The following is a 7,715-nucleotide window of genomic DNA, read 5'->3' on the forward strand; positions in this document are numbered from 1 at the left end:
CCTATAATTGCTTGTGTGAGTGAGGTGTGCCCGTGTTCTGCTGTGACAGAAGGTGGATGCTTGTAACTGAAAAACACCTTCAGTCTCCGAGTTACCGCCTTGCCGGCATATTATGAAGAATCATTAGTGAGGTCAGATAACAGGATGCTTCACCTGAGGAGAAAATGGCAGAAATCTGGCTCACTGTGGGATCAGTCTACAATTAGCTGGTTCATCTATAAACCAACCCCTTCTGTGTTTAGTTTACAGCAAATAAAAGATGTTTTTAATACAATTTTCTTTTGTGGTTATTAAAATGTGTGCTTTCGTGGATTACAGCTTAGTACAGAATGATGTATCTAAAAAAATTACCATGAAATATTACTAGGCAGGCATTGTTAAAGGGATGTTATGCCAAAAATTAAATTTCGAACTAAGGTCATTCTGCTTAACCTTGCAGTACACACAGCAAGTCAAGCTCACAGATATAATGGTTTGGCCTTGAATTACGATGATTTTCTTGGGACTTGAGAGTTTAATTGAATATAATGAGCTGATTCTTGACGTAAGACAAGACTTAAGAGACTTGTTTGGGGCTCCAATGTAAAGACAGTGACATTTGAAATGCATGTATTGCTGCAGATTTTGTGGCAAATATACCTTTTATTTTGTACTATAGGAAAATAGAGCGATATGAAAAGATATTTCTCAAAACACAATTGTTTGTGGATATCCATCCATCCATCCATTTTCCAAACCGATTATCCTACTGGGTTGTGGGGGGGGTCCGGAGCCTATCCCAGAAGCAATGGGCACGAGGCAGGGAACAACCCAGGATGGGGGGGCCAGCCCATCGCAGGGAACACTCACACACCATTCACTCACACAGGCACTCCTATGGGCAATTTAGCAAGTCCAATCAGCCTGAGCATGTTTTTGGACTGTGGGGGGAAACCGGAGTACCTGGAGGAAACCCCACGACGACATGGGGAGAACATGCAAACTCCACACACATGTGACCCAGGCGGAGACTCGAACCCGGGTCCCAGAGGTGTGAGGCAACAGTGCTAACCACTGCACCACCATGCCGCCCCTGTTTGTGGATAGTTTATCCAAAATGTACATTCACTCCTGTGATTTACAGCGCCTGTGCCTCCTGGAATTTGAAGTCGTGAGCTTTTGCATTGTTAGCAGGACGCGCTACTTGGTGAGCTACAGGAGAAAAATTCCGATTTTGCCTCCACATGTATTGAACGATGACTTCAGGCCCACAAAACTATTACTATAAAGTACTGAGATACTGGAGCATCCGAAGTGCACAAACCGTCTCGAATGGCCTCCTGGAAACTGCCGGTTGGGTGGGGGCTGTAATTGAAAGATGCTTCCTGTCCCCACTCTGCACGCGCAGGTTGCATGTTCTCCGCATGCTTCTGCGAGTTCCCTCTCCCCAGGCATTCTGCTTCCTCGGCATCTGCACGGCTTTGACATTTGTCTCCATTTGAGTTTTTCAGCGAGAGCCCTGGTAATGGACCGGCATCCCGCCCTACAAGTGCTCTTCATTATGTGCTGAGCTTGCTTCCATAGAACCGCGACCCTAATTAGATAAGCAGTCATTGGAAATGGACGGACGGTCATCTACGGGGCTCCCTGTCTCATAAACCCAGTGCGTTTTAACACAGCATCAGCAGCCTGCTCGCACATGCAAAGGTGTCATCTCCAGCAGGCTGACTTATTTCTGTGAAATAAGAATCATAAGAAAATGGGCCTATTTTTGGCTCCCATTACATTTTGTCACTGTCCAATGAAAAACACATATCTCCCAAAACCAAGTGTGAAAAGACACATTTTCTCAGAAACTGCTTTGCAAAATAGACCTAAAACAATGTAATGAGACACGCTTAGCACTACAAATAGAAACCCATACACCTTTACAGAGCCGTCATTGAACGGCTTGATGTTTTAAATGGACTTAATGGATTGTTGCCAGCAAGTCTAATATGTCAGTATCAACAAGATACAAAGTAATCTCGCTGTAGATTCACAATTAACAATGATGCTAGTAGCTACCTAGCTATCAATGTTGTTAAAATTAGCGTTATAAAGAACCGCATGCAAATGAACATCAAAAATACAAGTGTTAACTAGTATAAAGAAAAATGTTAGTTAAATAGATGACTTTATAAAACATCCTTTCTTTGGTCAATTAGATGTCAAATGCTATCAGGAGAGAAAGCACAATTGGCATATTCCGTCTATAATACAAAATTACCATAATCACATCTGACAACAATGATTTATTTAGCACTCTTTTGACCAAAGTGATATACAGTTGAGAAAACATGTTCTGCAGTTTTCGGCGCATTTAGGGCTTAGGCGCCTTGTTTAAAGATCCATCCATCCATCCATTTTCCAAACCGCTTATCCTACTGGGTCGCGGGGGGTCCGGAGCCTATCCCGGAAGCAATGGGCACGAGGCAAGGAACAACCCAGGATGGGGGGCCAGCCCATCACAGGGCACACTTACACACCATTCACTCACACATGCACTCCTATGGGCAATTTAACAACTCCAATTAGCCTCAGCATGTTCTTGGACTGTGGGGGGAAACTGGAGTACCCGGAGGAAACCCCACGACGACATGGGGAGAACATGCAAACTCCACACACATGTGACCCAGGCGGAGACTCGAACCCAGGTCCCAGAGGTGTGAGGCAACAGTGCTAACCACTGCACCACCATGCCACCCCCTGTTTAAAAATCCTTGGGTGAAAAAAACTTTACCATCTATGGGACGTGAACCATCAACAGTCTGATCATCGGCACTAACCTGTAGATCAGGGGCGGCCAGTCTCATCCGCAAAGGGCCGGTGTGTATGCAGGTTTTAGGAGTATCCTTTAGGTCATCTGTTCAAACCCAGGTGTGAGGAATCTTCAGCCAATCAGTCCTCTAATTTGTAATCTAATCCAGGTGTTGCAGTGAGAACCCGCATGCACAGTGGCCCTTTCTGTAGAGACACACATCATCTCACATCAATTTCCTGCAATTAACAAAAACTACCAAAAAGACCATTTCTGGTCCTAGGCCATATGACTATGTATTAATAATAATAATAACCAATGATCACGCAGAACCGTCTTTCGAACAGTTGCCCAAGGTCCACATGAAGCTTCTCTGATGCCCACGCTTGGAACCACTAGCATTTTATCTCTGTCCTTGTGCAAGTGGGACACCCTGGGCAGACCTTGGAGTGTTTCAGACCTAATTATCTGAACAAACAGCCTCAGAGTCGCTCAGAAATGGACCCAATTTCTCCCCCAACATTAATTAGGTAAGTTTCACGTTTCTGGTTCTGGCTGACTTCCTAGGCCTCACACTGTCAATTATTTCATAATGAACGGGACGAGTCTATCCTGAGTCTCCAGACGTGTCTACTGGTAGCACAATTACAGTCCAAACCACCACGTCCAGCCCTATCCCCCTTCAGGAACTGACACTGGGCTGTAGTGCTTGTTCAGCCAGGAAGGTGCATCTGGATGGAAGTGTATTCCCACGGGACTGTTCAGGCATTTGAGATTCGCAGCAACAGCCCTGGACCTCCAGTTATATACCACTGTGAATAAACGAGGGGGCGGCAGAAAAAAGCAAAACAAAGAAAGGAAACGGCGCTCCCTGATCCGGGGCCGGAGCGGGATGCAGAGACACGAGAGGCGAGATCCCAACGTCTGAATGAGGGCCGTATAAATGTTCCAGGGACTGATAAGTCATTTTAATGGAGCTTTGGCAGGGTGAGACGAGTAGATCCACACGGCGCGGCTCCGAATTGCCGATGAGCTGTTATTACAGCACAGGTAATGCAGAATACTGAATGGTATTCAAGGTGCAAGTCACCACTCCAGTAGGCCGCTGTGCATTATGGGAGGCAGACATCGCGCAGGTTTGCCGGTCAGCTTATCGAGGAATTTCATCAGGCAGTCCATAGACTGAGATATGTTATTGGTAGTGAATGTGTGTTGGGGGAGTATCTTTCTCTCTGAGTGACTGTTTAATTATTTGAATGAGTTGGAGGATGGGCATGGAACTGCAGCGGCAGAAACAACCAGCACCTTCTATATGAAGCCTGAGCAGATGGATCCGTCAAGACTGAAAAGTGTCAGCCTGACTTGATGGATTAAACTCAGCTGCATTTCCCCGTGGAAACCAGCAGTCCTGCCTCCGCGAGGATTTTATCTGTCGCCACCCCGCCCCCGAACTTTCCGTCCCATCCCCAGTGCTGTGAAGACCACAGGCTGCTAATTCTGTTAGCCATCACCCGGAATCCACACTAAGCGCTCAAGCTCTTGGCAAAGGAACGGTAATGGCAGGTCACGGCCGTGATTCATTACCCCGAGATTCTCCTGTCTTCCGAACTGTGACCTTTTCAGGTTTGACAATGTGTCCTCCACTTACCCGCAGCGGGCGACTGCAGAAACGAGCGCCGCGTGCAGGAAATTTCCACGAAATGTTCGACCCTGGTAGAGTCGACTCCAATGGCCGCATATCTGGCTGATGGGAGACGTGAGCAGGCAGTTCTAAAAATAGCTTGTCAAGTGTGGAGTTAGTGAGATGGACCTCGATCGTTGTGGCTGTGGAAAAGTTAAGTGACGTCAACTGACCGGTGGACAAAAGTGTCCTGTGCTGTTCCTTCACTTTTAACGATGGGCTCTTTCATCTTGGTCGTCACCCACGCAGCCTGCATGTTAATGGCATCTGAAACAAGGCAGCCTTACTGACGCCAACCCGTGCCAACGTGGCTGTTCCGACTGGCCCGGCTCGGAATCAGCGCAGGTGCGCTGTGGCTCCGGTTTTCTGCGAAACGTTCACAGGCTGTGATCGTTAGAAGTCCCTCGTGGATTTTAATGAGAGGAACCCACAGAGATGAGAAAAAACATCGTTGCTTTTCAGAACAGATTTTTACCCCCCCCTCAATCCTCACGACAATTACACTGGCGGAACGCTGACCCTTAACGGCCGACGGCTGAGCCGCCAGTGATGAACGTTTGTTCTTACGTGAAGAGTGGCTCTTGTTCAGGCGGTGGGGGGGGGGGGGGGGGGGCTGTTTTTTTATTTATTTGTCGTTTATGAAGGGCTCCATTATGTTTCTTTGAATGGCCGTTGAACGGGGCTGCTAATGACTCTCGGCGCACCTGCACCCACAGGAGCTGGCTGGCAGCAGGAACCGGCCAATCGGGGCTCAGCAAAACCGCAACAGGCCAGCCACTCACGGAGGAGAAGAAAGCGAATGCCCATCGATGGAACCATGTGTCCCTGTGCGCAAAAAAATATTACAGCTATATTACAGCTTGAGTGCAATCGGTCCATGTCAAACCGAGTTCCCTTCTCGCTGTAGGAAATTGCTGGGTTTTCTCTTGATTGTGTGTTGGTGAAGACAAAATGTTCAGGGCGTGTACTTGCATTCAAAATGGGCTTAGGGTCATACTGCTTTAAACATTTAAATAAGTCTGCCTCCTGGAACCGGTGTCTGATGTTGACCAAAGTGCCTCCGCCTCTGCCAAATATCCTGCTGTTTAAATGAGCAGAGCGTAAAAAATCAAAAAGGAATACTGCTTCGATAAACAGTCAGTCCAGTGTTTCATGTGGATTAACAACATTAAAGCCTTAATTGTCAGATGGTTGCTGAGGTACTTCACTGTACCGCTTTTGCACCTGAGCGCTGAACATTTCCAGAAATTAACTTTGTTTGTCTTTTAAGTAATTATTCTTCTTTTTGCTGTGGCCTCCAGGAAAAAGAGGGGGGAAAAAATGAATAATGATATTTGCGCTGTTTTTCTTTAAATAAATATTATTCCTGGAAGCTGTGTGGGTCTAACCTATGAATCAGGAGATACATATTGCATTATTCTCCAGAATGAGATCCCAGGTTTTAGCAGAGAGCTGGACATGAATACACAGGTATAAGGGGAACCTGGACTCTCAACTGGCCCTCAAACTTTTGGGTTGTGGGCAGGAACTAGGTCACCTGGAGGAAATCCACGTTCATGCTAGGAGAGGAGATCTGGTCCAGGGTTACATCTAAACCCTCAATCCTGAAACTGGTCAAACTGCCCGTCTCAAATACATGGCAGAACATCTTAATTCCCTACAAAAACAAGACTAGTATAAAAACAAGAAATTGATAACTATTAACCTCATATATTCTTATTGCATATCGTATTGGATTTTAGCCACGTGACAGATTTGTGGGGATCATCTGTAATATTGTCTTTTTATGGCAGAAGGTGGCGTAGTGGCCCGGGACTTGATGCATTAATGTTCCTTGTTCAAATGAGATGTGCAGGGAGCTTGCTGTTGTACCTTTGAGTGAGGTAATCCACTCCAATTAAATATTATGCTATTTAGATAGACAATAATGGAAAGATTAGTGGGATAAAATTCTTAGTCATGCAAGTACATGTTCTGAATTTACAGTCAGAACATAATGTTATTTTATTATAAATGTATCTAACTTTGATTGGACGCATTCAGTGGCGCATTCAGTGTACCCGGCACACTCTGAGAATCTCAGGAAAAGATTGAACAGCTGACCTGTACGTAAAGACGCTGGTAACAAAGCGACGCGATAAATAAGACAAATAAACAAGCATATGATGTGAGGAATGCTAATTGGCGAGGAACGCTAAAAGAGGGATAAGGTCGGCTGCGATGTAGAGGAATGGACTCCCGGAATCGATGTCGTACCACCGCGCACGTCTGGGGAAACACAAAAAACAATTAGGAACCTGAGCTCCCATATGCCAGTGTTTCGCAGCCCTGACGATCGCACACTGTAGCAGCCAGAGCAATTAGGCGACCGTCGATATTAACGTTAAAGGTTAATAGCTAATTACACTTCTTTTTGACAACGAGCCTCATCCAGCAACCACGAATGCAGAGCTTCTTGGTTCTTCCGATCAAGTGTACGGGGGGAAAAAGGCAAGTGGAGATTGATGTCCTGTTAAATATCTCACAGATGTGCAGGTAAAACCTGAAACACACAGGAATGGCAGGAATAAGACAGCTGGCTGTGGCTGGTGGGGGGGCATCAAATAAGCTCAACCAATGCTTGTTCATAGCACCTGACTTTTCAGTCGACGTTTCCGTTCCCATATCAGTGTTTGTCCTTTTTGTTCTAGCTCCGTCCAAAATGGCATCTCGGTATTTCATGTCCATTTCCGGGTCCGTTCTCCGTTCTCCGTTCTAACCACTGTCCAGCAAGTCTCCAAATAGTTAAACCCCGCCCCCAAATAACCTGCCATTCCCTTCCCAGGCCTCATGTTGCCTATTCTGCCAAAACAACTGGAAGAAATTGCCACACAAGTCACACACACACACACACACACACACACAAAAAGCCTTTAATGAATCCTTCAAAGGGCCCTGGTGTATTTGTTCACAGATGGCTGCTGAGTCAAACCCACACTAGGTGTTGGGTCCATTATATAGAGAAGCAGCTGACATAAGCAGCGGTCGCCAAAGTACAGGAGAGGCGAACGCTCCTCGAAAGACGAGTCAGCCCAGGCAAGAACGGCTTTTGTTTTTAACAGCATCGGCTGAGCATCCCGAGGCTAATGCTAGCCGAGCGTTGGTGGCTTGCAGCTCTCTATCATGTGGGGGGAGGAAGGAGGGTTGTGTCAATTTGGACCGACCCAGTGATGTTTGTTTCCTCCGGCCTTTTGGTCCAGCAGCTAAAGCAGGCAT

This window comes from Brienomyrus brachyistius, chromosome 20 (assembly GCF_023856365.1).
Source record: "Brienomyrus brachyistius isolate T26 chromosome 20, BBRACH_0.4, whole genome shotgun sequence".
In the NCBI taxonomy this organism is placed as follows: domain Eukaryota; kingdom Metazoa; phylum Chordata; class Actinopteri; order Osteoglossiformes; family Mormyridae; genus Brienomyrus; species Brienomyrus brachyistius.